We start from the raw sequence: 487 nt of genomic DNA on the forward strand, positions 1-487 counted from the left end.
AAACTCTTACTGTTCAAAAACTGTTGACTGGTAGGTTATATAGATTACAGAAATGTTATATTGTAATGTTAATATATATAAAACATTTCTGTCCCCCTCACTTCTGAAATTATGGCTACGCCCCTGCTCAAAATGTTTCTAAACTTAAAACACATTTTTGCCCCGTTTGTGTTGTTTTACTACTTACACAATTTCATAAAGTATAAAACATTGCTATTTACAATACACAGCGTGGTTTTTAATCATATTTTTAGGGGGGACAACCCTCAGATGGGGGGGGTCCTGTCCCCCCAACCCCCCGGGATTTCCGCCTATGACTGGCACATTACAGACCCATTTCAAATCTTTAGTTTATGTCTAAAATTTTAGAAAAAGTTGTGTCTGCTCAATTGTGCTCCTTCCTGAAAAAAAAGGATCTCTATGAAGAATTTCAGTCAGGTTTCAGGCCCCACCATAGCACAGAAACTGCACTTGTTAAAATTACAAG

The sequence above is a fragment of the Sinocyclocheilus anshuiensis genome, unplaced genomic scaffold, assembly GCF_001515605.1.
Source record: "Sinocyclocheilus anshuiensis isolate Anshui unplaced genomic scaffold, SAMN03320099.WGS_v1.1 scaffold109, whole genome shotgun sequence".
NCBI classification, from domain to species: Eukaryota; Metazoa; Chordata; class Actinopteri; order Cypriniformes; family Cyprinidae; genus Sinocyclocheilus; species Sinocyclocheilus anshuiensis.